The following is a 16,441-nucleotide window of genomic DNA, read 5'->3' on the forward strand; positions in this document are numbered from 1 at the left end:
ATCATGTTTGAAATAAGGTGACACAACTAGGGTGGGTCCCAGATAAAATTATTAATAGCAAGTTTGTCTTTGATGCCTCCTAACCTCTCTTACTTAAAGCTACTTTCTTCTTACCTGCCACTGGACCTACAGTGACCAAAACCACCATAAAAAAGGGCCTATACTGAACCCAAAGTATGATCTTAGCTGGCTGTCAACTAATTCCTCGGATGAATTTCTGCCATGTCTATCTGAGAAAGCTACAAATCCCTTCTAGAGACTGGTGGAACTAGTAGGATCATGAAACTATGCCAAAGAAAGTAGGACAAGGAACAAAATCTAAAGAAACTGCTCCAAGGGCAGCTAGATAGAGCACCAGCCCTGAAGTCAGGAGGACCTAAGTTCAAATCTGATTTCAGACACTTACCACTTCCTAGCTATATGACCCTGGGCAAGTCACAACCCAAATTGCCTCAGGAAAAAAAAAAAAAACTGCTCAAACTTCAAAAGCTAAGGAGTGAAAAAAAGGATTTGGTAGAAGGGGAATCAGGTATAAATTTGTCAATATATACTATGACTACAATTCTACTCACTGCATATCACATATCTCACACACACACTTAAGAAATCTAAAAAATTAATAAAACCCTAGTTTAGCACGTAATTGCTCTCTACTTTGTAAAAGTTAATGTTGTTTCCTCAAATAAGGCTCTTAAGAGCAAGATACCTCATCCTTTAAGCTTTTTTTTCCCAACATCTACCAGCACAAAGCTGGGCATCTATATATAGCAAGTACTCAATAAATAACTGATGAAGTAATTGATAAACACAGTTCTAAGTAATTATGCTATGAATGATCTTTGAAGTAACTAAAGCTTCTTATTAAGAACTATGATATTATTCATACACATTTTTAGAGCTCGAAGATTTATAGCTTTAATGTTATATTTAGGCAATGAGCCAATTTTGATAACCAAACTTAACTCAATTAAAAGTCTAGAAGGCAAAGTGAGAATGCAGAGTACCCTCTAATTCAGAGATAACTGCTGCCTGTCCTGCTAAAACTCTAAGAGTTGAGATGTCTCACCATGAGCTGAGACACTTCATACTATTCCCATTTCCGTCTCTTCTTTAAAGATGTCCAAATCCTGTCCAGCAATCTTCTGGTGACTTAGGATGCATCCCAGGGAAGCTGCTTTGTAGCTGATAATGAACATCCACATTAAGCATCCTTGTCTTAAACCTTCAAACTGCTTTTTTGACAGCAATCAAGATCAATGAGAAGGGAGGACCTTCAGACATAGCAAAGAGCAGTTGGATATAGATTCTCTGCAGCCAACTGGAAATAGAAGGAAAGAGGATCCCAGATCCACTTAATTGGCTCAGAGAAAACTTTGACCTTGTATCCACATCCTAGTTGAAAGCTTTGTCTAATCCAAGAATATTCAGGTACCAAAGGAAGAAAGGCAATATTATAAAGTGGTGACTCCTTCCTAAAGTATCTTTCCTGATTAGTCACCAATCAAGGAAATCACAGAGAAAAATACATGGCCTGTAAATGGACCAAAAGCAAAAGTTCACCAAGTAAAAACTTGAGCTAAACAGAAACATCACCAAAAAAATCACCACACATTCCAAAGTCATGGGTTTCTATGGGCATTCCCAAATAATGTAACTAAATACTAAGAGTATTTAGACTGTAAGTAAGAGGGAGCATCCTTATTCTCAAGGTGTCTTAGGCAAGTAAGATCTTATTTTATTTTTTAAATCCCAGGCAAATGACATACAACTGACAAATAAAGCTGCCATCATCTTTACATCTAGGAGATTCATATTAAGCCAAAATGTGCTGAAGTACGCTCCTCTAATCTGACCATTAACTATGGTATTTTACTAGTCCATATTCACAGTAACTCTGAAATCTTTTTCCCCTTCCTCATCAACACTACTTCCTCATTCTGAACTAAAGCCAACACATGGCTGGGTAGTACCATTCAGTTCTGATGAAAATATTCCTCAAAGGATACTAGCTAAAATAAATCACAAAATATCTACTTATTACATGCAGTATGGCAATACAATGGACTAGATGTCTTCAAACAGAAACCCATGCAGAAAGAGACTTTCTCAAATGTTTTAATTTATATATCACACATAAAGAGAAAGAAATTCATCTATATCTAAGTTGGTCTGCTATGCTTTTCCTTCTGCTATAAAGTGGTAGTTGCAGAAAACCATTTAAAGTTACCCCAAACCACTTTATGAAATAAGACAAATTTCCATATTGAGATGAGAAAGACCATGTCTGTCAAAAAGTAACACATGAAAACATGATCCCAAATACTTCTATTTAGGAACAAGGAGCCAGCACAAACAGACATTTTATTATTGCAAGAAAACATGTCCTAAGCAACCCATGATTGATTTTAGCTGGAGTAAAAATAAAAGCTAATACACAGAAAGCAGTATGATAAGAATGACAAGAAAGGAAAATACAGGGCACATATGAAATGAGACACAGAGATTCTACACTGGAAGAAATGCTCGTGGCAACCACAAAAACATGAATGATGGGAAACAAATAGTAATCTACATGGTACTACTTTTCAATACACTTAGTTTCATTCATGATTTGTTTTTGTGGCCAAAGTGTTAGTTTTTGGGCTGGTGAAGTGAGTGGAGCTCCTAACCTGAAGTCAGGAAGGCCTGAGGTCAAATATAGTCAAATCCTTTCTAGTGGCATGGCCTTGAGCAAGTCATTGAATCAGTCTGATTCAGTTTCCTCAACTGTAAAATGAGGGATAAGAATATTACCTCACTTCCAGTGGTGCTGTAAAAATAAAATGAGATTATAATTGTGAAGCACTTGACAAACCTTAAAGTGCTATATAAGTGCCAGCTATTCTCTGAAAGTCTATAAAAAAAGAATTAAATTCATTATTAGCTTTTAAAAGCTGCTCATATAATAAGACTTCATCAGTTAGTTTTATTTTGCAATATCACTGAATATTCTTCTACAAATTTTTCCATAAATTTCCACAAATTTTTGCTTATGGATTAATGTCTGAAAGCAGCAGTCATCTGGCTAAGAAACAGTGCTGGATCAGTGGAATAGGTTAGATACACATTACACAATAATTAAAGACTATAGTAATTTAGTGTATAATAAACTCCAAAAAGTCACTTCCCAAAAGTCAGAGGATATGAATTTTCAGATGACAAAATTAAAGCTATCTGTAGATATGAAAAAATGCAAAGAGAAATACAAATTAAAACAACTCTTAGGTACCACCTCACCCTTCTCAGTTTGGCTAAGATGACAGGAAAAAATAATGATAAATGTTGTAGGGAATGTGAGAAAACTGGGACACTAATGCACTGTTGGTGGAGTTGTGAAACAATCCAATCATTCTGGAGAGTGATTTGGAACTATGCCCAAAAGGCTATAAAATTATGCATACTCTTTGATCCAGCAGTGTCACTACTGGGTCTGTATCCCAAAGAAATCATAAAAGAGGGAAAAATACCCACTTGTGCAAAAAATGTTTGTAACAGCTCTTTCTATGGTGACAAAGAATTGGAAAAGGGGTAGTTGTCCATCAATTAGGAAATGGCTGAATAATTTATGGTATATGAAAATAATGTAATATTATTGTTCCATAAAAAATGATGAACAGCTTATTTTTAAAAAGTCTAGAAAGATTTATATGAACTGATGCTGAGCAAAACAAACAATCAGGAAAACACTGTACACAGCAATAGCAAGATCATGTAACAAATCAACTATGACAGACTTTAGAATTATGGCTCTTCTCAGAAGTTCAGTGATCCAAGGCAATCCCAATAAACTATGAATGGAAAAACCTACCCACATCCAGAGAAAGAATTTTCAACATGACTCATGAGAAAATATGTAAAAAAATGAATATACATGTATACCCCCCCAAAAAAAAATGTTTTTACATGTAACTGAGGAAGATAAAAATTTTAATTAAAAAAAGAATGGATTGGTGTCAGCCATTAACTGAGACAGGCAGCTAGATTGAAAAAAAGGGGATGTTGCTGTCCAGAAAACTGAAAAAAGGGATCAAGGAATCCTCTTACATGGCCTTGAGGCAGAGTCATGCTTTGTCTGTCAATCTCCATAAAATTCAAGTTAGCTTGGCCACCATAAGAATAATTAATATCTTGCTTTGGCAAAGGTTAAAGTTTCTTCTCAAATGCCCTTGATTCTGTAAGGAATAACAAAATAGTTATGGCATATTTTATACTCAGGCTCTAGATTAAAAAGTGCTCATCAGTTTGATGGGGGATTTTAAAAATAAATATCCTTTTCATTAAATCTTCTGAAGATTAAAAGAGAGAAAGAGAGAGAGAGAGAGAGAGAGAGAGAGAGAGAGAGAGAGAGAGAGAGAGAGAGAGAGAGAGAGAACACCAAACTTTATAGGACAAATGAGGCAAAGTGACTGCAACACAGAAGGCTTTATTTTTATTAAGAACATCATTAGGCTCTAAAGGCAGAATAGAATAAAGCTACAACACAAATAATTCCCAGAGTCAAAAGTTTTGAAAATGCACACTTCAAAAGGCCAGGTACTGACAGCCTACATGCAAAAGTGGACTCTACTCAACCAAAAAAGAAAATTTTGCTCTTAAACAAGATTCAGAAGTTCCTAAGAATAAGAGAGCTTTAGATCTGGAAAGGAACCTGAGAAATCACCTGCACAGGAAGAAATAGACATAGAAAAGGAGACCAATTTGCTCAGAATTATACAGCTATTCTGTGGCAGAGGGGAGAATAATATCTGAATCTTGGCCCAATGCTCTTTCCACTATATTACAGAAAGAAAGTTTAAGAAGAATAGAAGTGACACCTAGAAAAAAACAAAGGGAAGACAAGAGAAAGATCAAAAAAAAACTCCAAATAATGAAAAATTCCATGATTCTAAAGTGTTTATTTGCAATTTTATAGATGAATCTTATAAACTCATAATGAATACTGAATACTGAAAACAAGGGGAATTGTAATAACTTTATCTAAAGGTTGCAAAGTTTCACTCACTTTAAGGAATATGGATTATCATGGATACAATCTTTAGAAGGGCTCATCTAGCTACTATGGCTTTTCAGGCCCCATTCAAAGCTAAGTTATTTCTCTCCAATTCAGCTTCACCAGGCTCTCTAGGTGCTATCATCCACAGAATCCAATTCTTGCATCCTGGTTTCAAGCTCCATGTACCCTACTAGGGCCTTGCCTAGGGCAGCTGCCAGGAGTATGTAAAGATGAGATTCATGTCATGGATTAGATTCCTCCAGTCTCTCCAGAAGGAAAATATTTTGTGCTTATTTGTGCCTCCACTATCTCATTCTAAGAACCTAGGTTCACTTTCACACCACAGTGAGAAATCAAACATCATGCCAGCAGAGAAAAAACTGTGCCAGGTGTTACCAAACTAGAAAGGCTTAAATACAGGCGTTATGAGGAACTTTCAACTACGGAGGAGTCTAACTAAGGGAAGTAGCTTCCTACCAGATGTTTCCCTGCCTGGTAATTCTGGCCAAAACAACTCATTTCTGAATATAGTCTATAATGCACTAAGACATGGAAGAATGTTATTTCTGCCATCAGTAGATCAAAAAGTAGACCTTTTGAAGGATTTATTTACAAAAGCTATCAGCTCGCTTTTTCTTTTCTCCCAAGGTCTAGCTCTGAGATTCTCCAATTGTTCCCAGGATCTGAACAATCTTTTCTACAACATATGTACTCACAACCACTTAATCATTAACATATCTGGATAGACTCCACGGGGTCCATGAAATCAGAAAGAAAAAAAAAAATACATCTTTATGTCAATAACTGGCTTATTTTGTAATCTTATATATTTAAAAACTTAATTCCAAGAAGGGGGTACAGATTTCACTAGATTGCCAGAGGGTTCCATGATACAAAAAAGGTTCAAACATCAAGTTCAATATTTTATAACTTTTCCAATCCTAAAATTTTTTTATGTCAGTCAACAAACAGTTATTAGATAGCAACTATGTGGAAGGCACTGTGCCAAGAGCTGAAGATACAAGACAAAAGACAGTCCCTGTCCCCAAGCAGTTCAAAGTTTAATAGGGAAGACAACATGAAAATAAACAATGATATGTACCACAAAACTGAACATAAATCACAGAGAGAAGGCATTAGGTCTAAGAGGATCAGGAAAATTTCTTATAGAAAGTGAAATTTTAGCTGAGAACTTAAGGGAGATGGAGATGAGGAGAGAGAGAATTCCAGGCACAGAGGACAATAAGTAAAAGTGCATGGAAATAGCAGATGGAATATTTCAGAAGAGGAATAGCAAAGCCAGTATCATTTTATCAGATTACTGGGACATGGAAGAATGAGAGCAGATTAAGGTCTAAGATTACAACAGCAAGGGGGAACCAAGTTATAAACACTCAAATAAAGGATTTTATCTTATATAGATTCTGAAGGTGATAAGGAGCCAATGGAGTTGATTAAATAAGGATGGTAACATGGTCAGATTTCTGCTTTAGTTAGATCAATATTTAATGCCAGTACCTCTCCTCTGCTATCTCCACTTTGGCCTGTATATTATCACATTTTATTGAGCTTTGCTTTATTGCAATTCATAGATATTACTTTTTTTTTTTTTTTAAACAAAATGAAGGTTTGTGACAACCCTCCACAAATAAGTCTATCAGTGTCATCTTCCATCAGGATGTGTTAACATAGTATCTCTATATCACATTTTGATAATTCTCACAATATTTCAAACTTTTTCATTAATATTAAATCTGTTGTGGTGATCTGTGATCAGCAATCTTTGATGCTATTATTGAAACTATTTTGGGGCACTACAAGTGATACCCATATAAGATGCAAACTTAATAAATATATGTTCTGACTTCTCCACTTACTGGCCATCCCCCTCTATCTCCTTCTCCTGGGGCCTCCCTTTTCCATGAAACACAATGATAATGATATTAAACCAATTAAAAACCTTACAGTTCAAATGAAAGGAAGGAATCAATAAGGCAAATTCCATTGTTTTCTTAATTTAAGAAATAGTCACCCCAACTTTCAGCAACCACCATCCTGATCAATCAGCAGCCAGTAACAGCTAGCAATGAAATCTCAGATGATGATTAGCATTTTTTCAGGAATAAAGTATTTTTAAATAAGGTAGATACTTTTTTGAATATATTATTATTGCATATTTAAACTGTAATATATTGTAAACGCAGCTTTTATATTCATTAAGAAACAAAATATTTGTGTGATTTGCTTTATTGCTTTAGTCTAGAACTAAACCTAAGTGTGAGGTTATGAGGGCATGAACCAGAATGGCAGCAATTAAGACAAGGGGGCACATAATAGAAATATCACAAAGGAAAACTCAACAGATTTGGGGGGACAGGAAGAAGGTGTGTGAGAGTGAGGATGACACTCAGGTTGTGATCCAGGTGATTGGTAGAAGAGTGGTGAACTTAACGGTAATAAAGAAATTCAGAACATGTGGTATGGAAGGATATGGAAGAAAAGAGTTCTATTTTGGAAAAGTCAAAGTTTAAGACTGAGACTTCAGAGCGAAATATATGTTTCCATCCATGAAGGAAGTCCCTAAGTACTCAACTCTTAAGCACATCCGGGGATAAAGACCATTGGTCCACTTACATCTCAATTGAGCTTGCCTGACCTTGGACCCTTACATAAAATGTCTATAGGACATCCAGTTCCAAAAGCCTAACAGAGTTTGAAATTCAAGTCTGGATGTAGTGAGGAGGTTAGGGATGGATATGTAGATTTGAGAATCAAGAGGCCATGATGAAAACTGGATTCCCTGAAGCAAATGAGACCACCAAGTGAAATGATATAAAGGGAAAAGAGAAGAGGTCCCAACTGCTGTGTGAGCTGACAAGACCTGGACAAAGATCCCCAAAAGGAAAGTGGTAAGGGTCACTAAGATAGGAAGTAAACCAGAACAAAGTTTCACAGAAACCTATACAGAATTACTGAAGGGAAATACTGTTGCCAAAATGAATACATTAGTTAGAGGTCAACTCTCTACTAATAGACCTCTGCAGATTTAGGTTAGTCATTCAATTCTAGTCCACTCCAAATCTAAAGATATTAACTATTTGCATCAACTCTATCTTATGGAGTCTGGCTTACAAAAACCTCTAAATGAAAATTTTCATTGAATTTGTTTGAATAAAATTCAATACTTTCTACATTAACATTAAGTATACCATCAAACTTTAGCAAATGTACTTATCTAACATTTCTTCATAGCCACTGGAGATTTGGTTCCAAAACATGTACAAATCCTCATCCCTCCCAAAAAAACCCAACAATAACAAAAATACCTCTTCAAAATCAAAATTCCCTGTTTGTATAAGTGGAAAGACCCCTTAAATTCTAACTCAGCCACTGATCCAAGCTCTCCAAACTCTAACTACCTCTTCTCAACACTGACCTGCACCTGACCAATCCAATCCCAGATAGAAATCAATGGGTCTTACTGTACATTAGCTCCTAGCAGTTGTGGTAAGATTTCTAAACCTAAGGTATCCTGCTACAAAATTATAGATATATATACATACATACATACATACATACATACATACATACATACATACATAGAGAGAGAGAGAGAGAGAGCGCGCACAAGCACACTGTCACCTTAGGGAGGGTCAATAAGACAATCCAAAGAATAAGAGAAGTCAAAAAGCCCACTGAAGATATACACCTTAACAATAGAGTGTGGATCCTAAGAATTGGATGAGGAAGCAAGTCCACAAAAGATGGGATAAAATTGTTGGTCAATCCATCTTACTCTTTGAGATCTAGGATGTTATCATGAACCAGTAGTTATACAGCCCACGGATTTTTATAGCCAATGAAACAAGCCCATCACTCAAACTTCTACTTTCTGGTTAAAGATTGGTAAAGGGTTGTGAGAAAACTTCTGCTATGGGGACACCTATGGAAAGGTGCTTAAGAGAACTTATACAGGGATTAGGAAACAGTTCGGACCCATCAAGAACCTCAAATAGAAGCCAATGCAAATTGGGACAAAAATCAACACCCCCCCCCCACTTCAGTACCATGACCTTCGGGCCGGTCCTAAAGGGGCCAGTCAAATTCCCTTCTCTAGGTAGTTGGTGGAGGTTTCGGGTTTTTGTCCAGAATTCTGATGCCCCCTCTGGCCTACCCAAGAATTGTTCCTACCCCCAGAAGCAGCCCCAGAAATGGCCAAATCCGTGTGCGGAGACAGGAACCTTCCTTAGCAGCGCTGACCTCCGTCGGTCAGGCTGAAGCTGCAGCCAATGCTCCAAACTGAGACTCTCTCTCCCGGGACAGACGGTCAGATCAACAGACAGACAGGCTGAAGTGAACCGCCCCCTTCCTTCCCCTCCTCTCACTTGCCCACTGCTGGGCCCACCCGGATCCGGGCAGCACTGGCATCTGGAACCAGGATGTGATTTACCTGGCACAGTTTTGCCTTTCCCAAAATGACCCTAAAAGTAGCCTGTCTGTCAGTCTGTCACACGTCTGGCAGAAGAACTCCCGGAGGAGTTGACTTCCTGCCAGCCCAGCAGGCCTGATCCCCCTGAGTCGTCCCTCCCCCCATGCCCGCTTGCCCCGGACGCATGCAGCCAGGCGGAGGCCCCCCGGTATCCATGTGGGCAAGATCGGTGTGCAGGAGCTCCATGCCGCCTTCGGGGCGCCTGTGGAGGGGGTGTGGGACTAGAGGATGGGCTGGCCGGTGGCCATGCCCACGGCGGCAGCGCGCGGACTCGGGGGCAGCGCTGGGCCACCCCGGCCGGGGTGGGGGGGTGGGGGAGAGGTCGGTGGGGCAGCTCGGCCCGCCAGCGGGGAAGGCGGCCGAGCAGGATCGGTTTTCCTGGCGGGGCGGGCCGCGGCGCAGCGCCGCGCCTCGGCGGGCTCCCAGTCGGGGCCAAGCAGGGGACGGCGGTGACGGCGGCTGCAAGGTCTTCTCCCCTTCCCCGCGCCCGGCTCCCCGGCCCGCGGCCACTTACCCGAGAGGCGGCGGCAGCGGTGGCGACGGCGGCGTCAGGCCCGGGTTCGGCCGCTCACTAAGTCCCCAGCGCCGGCAGCGGGAGCCACAACATGGCGACGGCGGTGGCGGGCGGGGCTGCGGCTCCGGGGGCGGAGCGGGGGCGGGAGCCGGACGGGCGGCGGGCCCTGGCTGGGGCGGCCCGGCGGGGAGGGACGTCGAGCGGGAGGAGGGGAGAGGAAGGGCAGCAGGGAGACAGGCCGGCGGGCAGGCGGGCAGCCCACTCCCGACCGGGGCGCCCGACCGCCCGGCGTCTGCTCAGCAGCTCGGGGGCCGCTCCCGGCCTGGACCCTGGCCCCCCCATTCCGAGGCCTGATCCGGCCCGGCCCGGCCCGGCCCTGCCCGCTGGGGCCTGGCCGCGCCGCGCTGCGCCTCGCCCTGCTCCTCCCGGCCCCGGCCCCGGCCCCGGCCCGCAGCCTCCGCCGCCGCCGGGGACGCTGGGGAGCTGGGCCCGGCTGCGCACACTCCGACGGCCGCGCGCGCTCCCTCCCGGGCCGCGAGCCAGCCCCCCGCCCCTCCGGACACAGACCCAGGCACTCGCGCACACGCGCACTCGCGCGCCCCCCGGGACCCTGCCCAGGCACCAACCTGCTGCTCCTCGGGACGCGGCCGGCGTCCTTAGGAATCTGGTACCCCCTTTCCTGTATTCTCTGGTTTCTCACCTCTGGGTCTCGGGGTGACTTTTTGCAAGAGGCCCTAATACGCTAAGCTTTACAAACAGCATGGTGGAGAAGGCCAGAGCTGGGGCTCACAGAATGCAACCCCTCTCATGACAGCTGGGGAAACTGAGACCCAAGTTCGTGACAGGCGTTAGGAGTAGAACTCCTGCCTCCCAGCTCTATACAGCAAAGCTTCAGAAGAATTTCTTTCATTCAGAAACGCAATAGCTATAAAGTATCTCGAAGGGATGTATTCTGGGAAGATACAATAACAACTAAATTAGAATAGGTTCCTAACTTCTTGAGGCCAGAAACAGGCGGGAGGGACGAACAAACTAAGCCCAAGTAAATTGAATACACAATAAACGGGCAAATATGCATATTAAAACAAGCAAGCATAAAAATGCCTCAGGGGTAGCTTTGGTTCTCCAAATGCCGGCCAATCGCCGAGGTCCTAGCGTCCACTAGGTCCTCTTCTTTCTAGGGGTTAGCAGGCAGTTAGAGCTCTTCTACGTATCTCCGGTTGCATACCCCTCCCCTTTTTGGAAGGTTGTCGCAGTGTGGGTGTGGCTCTGGAAAGCAAAAGCTATTCAATCTAATTACTGTGTTTAATTGTTAGGACAAAAGGGCCACCATCCTTGGAATCCTACCTATTTGTAGGATTTAGCTTAGGTAAGGGGCCCCTCACCACCTTCTGTTTGCTCTGTTTAAAGAATCTTTGAGAACCTGTTCTGTCATCATATAAACAAATATTTATTGAGCTATTTTATTGGGACTGTGGACACAAAGTGAATAGCATATTGTACCTGCCCTCAAGGAGATTACAATCCATTGGGTAAACCTGTATGTAGGTAAAACAATAGCAAAATCAAGTAGCACGGATTCAAGGGAAAGACAGTATTTTGACTGTGCGTTATTAAATAAGCTTTCAAAAGAAGATAATACCTGAACTGGGCCTAGAAAAAATGGAATTTATAAGATAGCAGCAGGAAGGGTCATTTCAAGTAGGACTTTTACAAAGGTAAAGGTGTGGAAATAAGAATGTGCATGGCATGTTTAGGAGACTGGTTAAAATGTCAGTGAAACACTTTTAATTGCCTACTGTGTGCATGGGGCTCCTAGCATGAACCTAGAGATTAGATTAGGTTAGAGAAAAACTCTCAGAGGAACACTTGCGGAATGCAAAGGGAACAATAGAAACAAACCTAGTGATTGCCAGAAGCTCAGGGAAGTCCGTACAAGATGAAAATAAGAATAGTAAAATGGGTTAACCAGAGTTTTGAATCATTACTCCCATTCCCCACTGAACACTTTAAGGAATCTCATGAATAAAAATCCTTAAATAAAAGAAGAACTTTAAAGCCAAATTTGTACTTAAACTAGTAGATTGAATAGAGCACAGGACTTGAAGGGAACACAGGAGATTTAGGAAGAGCTCAATTTTAATCCTATAAACTTCTCAAAAACTACCCTAAGCAAGTCACTTAATAGTTCTCTGCCTCAGGTGGCTCCAGAGCGATAATAATAGATTGTCTATGGGTTGTGGTAAGAATGAAATAGGAATATATATACAAAAAGCAATCTGCAAAACTTAAAGGTTGTATAATTAATTGGGTGCAAGCAAGAATTGGGTGATGTTTTTTCAGGTTTTGTTTCTTTGACTTTGCTTGTATCCCCAGCTCTTAGCACAGTGCCAGTCACACAATACTTGTTTAATAAATACTGGTTAAGTGACAAATCATTAACTGCTATTCTTGATCCCAACAACAGTTCACCTTCTGTCCCTTTTTCTCAACCCCAGCCATCCATCCACATTACTGAGGAAAAGACCAGTAGACCTTCCCATTCCTATCATACATAACACTAAGAACCAATGATAAGTTCCCAGCAAAAGCAAAACTCAGATCTCAGGAACATTTTGGAATTTAAAATTAATCAGCAGAAGTCTACTATCTGTTTTAGATAAGTGAAATTTAAGGTGACTATGGGACTTTATGATAAGACACGGAGGTCAAATAATTTACATGAGGTCAAACATGTGACTAACCTTGGAAAGGAACAAGACCACAGGCTGCAGATTAAAAATCTTTTCATATGAATGAACAGAAAAAGATAATGAATCAAGGAGGACCAAAAAAAATTCAATAACAGTACAGTAATGACAAGAAGAAAATTTTCTTGACAGTTTACAGTGAGATTATATACTTAAAGTAGAGTTATTTAACCTGAGGTCAGTGAACTTGGATAGGAAAAAAAACCCACTTCATTTTCACTAACCTTAGCTGAAATATGCTTTCCTTCCATCAAGAAAGTAGGCAACAAATATTCTGAGGTCAGAGATCATGTTTTTGCTTTTCTTTGTGTCTGTCCCCAATAATTAGGGAAAGGAAGGAAGAGGCATGTAGAATAAACATTTATATGGTGCCTACAATGTGCCAGGCACTACACTAAGCTCTTTATTGTTATAATCCCCATTTTACAGTTGAAGAACCTGAAGCAGACTGATTAAGTGCCTTGCCCCGAGTCACATAACTAGGACAAGTCTGAGAGTAGATTTGAACTCAAATCTTCCTGACTTCAGACTAGGTGTTCAACTCACTAAATAGCTGCCTCTAATATGGGCTTAACATAGTAATCACTTAATAAATGTTTATTGATTGACTGAGAAGGGGGGTTTGTGATTTTTGCCAAAAGTTTTTTGTTTTGTTTTTCCAAGACACACACAAAAAATGTTAAAATTTCCCATTTTAAGTCCTCTTTCACATCTTTATTTCAAAATCATTATTTGAATGCATGGTGGAGGAAGGGGCTATCCAGTCACCTTTTGACTACCATAAATGCATCTCCAAGTAGTTAAAGCTCAGCTCAAAGGAGGAGCAGATGAATAAATTTATCTGATGAAAGTTTGCTTTGTTTGTCAATCAATAAGCATTTACTAAGTGCCTACTATGTGCTAGGTATGAGCAGCTAGGGGGCAAAATTTACCAGGTCTGGAGTCAGGAAGATGAGTGTTCCTGAGTTGAAATCTGACCTCAGACACCTAAAAGCTGTGTGACCTTGAGCAAAACTGTTTGCCTCAGTTTCCCCTACTTGTAAAAATAAACTGAAGAAGGAATGGCAAAACACTCCAAGAAAATACCAACCAGAAGAGTTAGATACAACTCAACAACTACAATGTTCTAGACACCTTGCTAAACACTGAAGATACAAATATAGTACCCACTCACAAGGGGGGTTACAATCCAATGGGCACACAATTATGTACAAATAAGATCATGACAATTGATACAAGCAAGTCACTAACATTAAAGAGAATCAAGAAAGGGTTTTAGGGTCAGCTAGGTGGTGCAGTGGATAGAGCACCAGCCCTGAAGTCAGGAGGATCTCAGTTCAAATTTGATCATAGATACTTAATACTTCCTAGCAATGTGACCACCAGGGCAAGTCACTTAACCCCAATTGCCTCAGAAGAAAGAAAAAAAAAAGAAAGAAAGAAAGAAAGAAAGAAAGAAAGAAAGAAAGAAAGAAAGAAAGAAAGAAAGAAAGAAAGAAAGAAAGAAAGAAAGAAAGAAAGAAAGAAAGAAAGAAAGAAAGAGAGAGAGAGAAAGAAAGAAAGAAAGAAAGAAAGAAAGAAGAAAGAAAGAAAGAGAGAGAGAGAAAGAAAGAAAGAAAGAGAAAGAGAAAGAAAGAAAAAAGAAAGAGAGAGAGAAAGAAAGAAAGAAAGAAAGAAAAGAAAAGAAAAAAGGAAGAAAGAAAGAAAAAGAAAGAAAGAAAGAGAGAGAGAGAGAGAGAGAAAGAAAAAAGAAAGAAAGGAAGGAAGGAAGGAAGGAAGGAAGGAAGGAAGGAAGGAAGGAAGGAAGGAAGGAAGGAAGGAAGGCTTCTAGTAGAAAGTGAGATTTTAGCTAGGACTTGAAGGAAGCAGAGAAAATCCAGAGATGAGGAGGGAAAAAAATTCTAGGCACAGGAAACAGCCAGTGAAATTGCCCAGAGTTGGAAAATTTGAGTATCTTGTTAGAGGAACAGCAAAGGAAGTACTCTAGTGGCCCTGGATTATGTAGTGGGTGTTAGATACAAGAAGTCTGGAAAGAGGACGTCAAGTGAATGCCCAAACAGAATTTTTATTTTGAGAGAAATGAAAAAGAAAAGGACTCTAAATTCCATCAATTTCACAATGAGGGGTTAATTCATTGGTTAGCTTGGTACTGAAAAAGACCAAGAGCCTGCTGTAACCCAATGAGAAATATCAATAATCCACAGCCTTCTGCCCAGGCTGCACAAATTTTGACTAAGATCAAATAATAAAATAGTAATAATTTTAGTTGTTCTAAACTTGCCTGGCTGAAGCAACAAAGACTGTCCTCTCATTCCAATATTTAATAAACAAATTTTTTCACCTTAATTATAATGTTCATGATTCAAAGGGGTTCATTATGATAAAAAAGACAATATTATTTCTATTATACTGCCTAATATAATGCCATATTGTATAAGTAATAGGATATTATATTTTGTTATAGTATTATTACATATCATGTTATATTTTATTAAAACAATATATTCCTTAAATTCTAGATTTCACATAAGACTTCATGCTTTTTTTTTTTTCTTTCCATTTACAGAGAGCACTGAAGCTAGGAGAAATCATCTAGTTCAGTCTTCTCATTTTACAGGTCAGTTAACTGAGGCCCAGAGAGAGTCATTATTTTCTCAAAAAGATACAACTCATCAGTCTTGGAACAGAATACCCATTTAATTGATTTCCAAAGCTCCATGACTTAATACAGTGAGCCCTTAATAACTAATTCTAAAGAAGAGGACTTTTTTTCATAATTTACCTATCAATCTCACATATAACAGTGAATATTTGTGTAGCCCTTACACTCCTAAGCCAACCCTCACAACAATCCTGAGAGATGGATGCAATCATTATCCCCATTTCACAGATAAGGAAACTGAGGCAAACAGATGTTAAGTGACTTGTATAGTATCTGAAGTGTCTGAGACTGAATTTGAACTCAAATTTTTCTGATTCCAGGACAGGCACTCCATCCACTGCATCTCCTAAATGCTGGTACTTTTCTTATCCAAATATATTGGACAATTTCAAAATAGCCTCTACTAATTTTAAAGCATGTTACTCCAACCCTCTCAAGAATCCACAATGATTCCCCAAAGACTGACATTCAAGGCTCTCTACAACCTAGACATTATTTTACCTTATCTATCTAAACTTAATTTTCTAATACTCCCCAATAATTTTTCTTGGCTCATTCTTGTTTCTGTCACCTTCTTCCTCCTTTCGGACTATCCATGCCTTACATGTCTTTCAATCTACAATGAAACCCCACCTCCATCTCAACATAGCCTTTCCCAATATTTTCCAGCAGCACTAATTGATTCAACAACTATTTATTTATTAAGCATCAATTACCTGTGAAGCAGCATACACATAAAAGGGGAGTGGGGAATTCAGTCACCGGTCTGCTGGTAAATGTTTAACCCAACAACTGACCCATGTCCTGAGTACAGAAACAATGGTGTTTCCATTGTAGCGAACATGCCATACATTTTTTAAAAATTTACTGCCTTTTTCTTTGACAAAAGTAATTATAAACAGCATAAAACAAACTTTCCAAAGCCCTAAAACAAATACAACTTTTTTTAAGTGACTGCAACTGAATCGTTCTGCTATTTATTACTGAATAAGTC

General features: G+C 39.9%; 1 protein-coding gene across 2 annotated transcripts in view; it reads right to left on the bottom strand.

Annotated features, from left to right (window-relative positions):
* Positions 1–16,441, bottom strand: part of ZNF592 (zinc finger protein 592) — a 64,166-nt gene that overhangs the window by 47,509 nt on the left and 216 nt on the right. Inside the window, exon 1 of one of the 2 annotated variants that reach the window (XM_074295312.1) lies at positions 10,036–10,169. The exons of the other annotated variant lie outside the window; for it this stretch is intronic. The gene's annotated coding sequence lies outside the window, so the exon portion shown is untranslated. Of the gene's footprint in view, positions 1–10,035; positions 10,170–16,441 lie in introns of those variants that run through there. 2 annotated transcript variants of the gene reach the window in all.

The sequence above is a fragment of the Sminthopsis crassicaudata genome, chromosome 2 (assembly GCF_048593235.1).
Source record: "Sminthopsis crassicaudata isolate SCR6 chromosome 2, ASM4859323v1, whole genome shotgun sequence".
NCBI classification, from domain to species: domain Eukaryota; kingdom Metazoa; phylum Chordata; class Mammalia; order Dasyuromorphia; family Dasyuridae; genus Sminthopsis; species Sminthopsis crassicaudata.